This window comes from Arvicanthis niloticus, chromosome 4 (genome assembly GCF_011762505.2).
Source record: "Arvicanthis niloticus isolate mArvNil1 chromosome 4, mArvNil1.pat.X, whole genome shotgun sequence".
NCBI lineage: Eukaryota > Metazoa > Chordata > Mammalia > Rodentia > Muridae > Arvicanthis > Arvicanthis niloticus.
In genome coordinates, this window is record NC_047661.1 from 92,948,030 (window position 1) to 92,948,789 (window position 760).

Genomic DNA, 760 nt, shown 5'->3' on the forward strand with positions numbered 1-760 from the left:
AATGCTAGGCCACTAATCATTCAGATGTTTATAGAGCATACACATAGCCTTTCTTCTCTCTGCTACATATTGATGAATATGTCACACAACAGCCACACCTGCAATGCCTCCAGGGGCAGATATTTAACCAATCTTGATTAGGCCATCACATTTATAATGCACACCTCACATTCACAAACACACTGATTTTTGTTAAATATTCCATGAATTTCAAAACATCTGACTAATAAAGGCAACTTGCCGTTATCCACTTAGCATTGGTGTTGAATACCAATAAATTATTTTAAAATAGTTGACATAATTTTTGTAATAAATTTATAGCAATCCCTCATGAATGCTACTTTCTATGAATGTTGTGCTTCTAGATCAAGCCCAGATGAAGTATTCTGGGCACAGTTCAATTTGCACTTTCTTAACTCTTCCCTGAAAGGAGAAGGATAATGGCTCCTCTGCAGGTTAGACACATAGACAAATTATAAATTATTCTGTATTCTCCTACAATGTGTTGCATAGTCATTTTTATCTGTTTTGTAGATAAATAATGTTACTTAAAATGATGAAATAAAAGAAATAATGGGCTTGAATCATTATAAGTTCTATGACCCAATAAAGCCAGTACCCATATTTTCAATTCTGTTTCTATTACTACTGTGGCTTGCATGTTACCTCTAGTGCTTAAGTTGAAATTTAAATACCAAAGATTGTCATGGGAATTCATACCTCTAATCCGAATAGGTGGAGGGAATGGCTAAAGTAGGAG

The 760-nt window shown here is 34.3% G+C and overlaps 1 pseudogene; it reads right to left on the minus strand.

Annotated features, from left to right (window-relative positions):
- LOC117708035 (small nucleolar RNA SNORA17) lies at nt 1–120 on the minus strand (annotated as a pseudogene).
- Between the last annotated feature and the right edge of the window lie 640 nt (nt 121–760).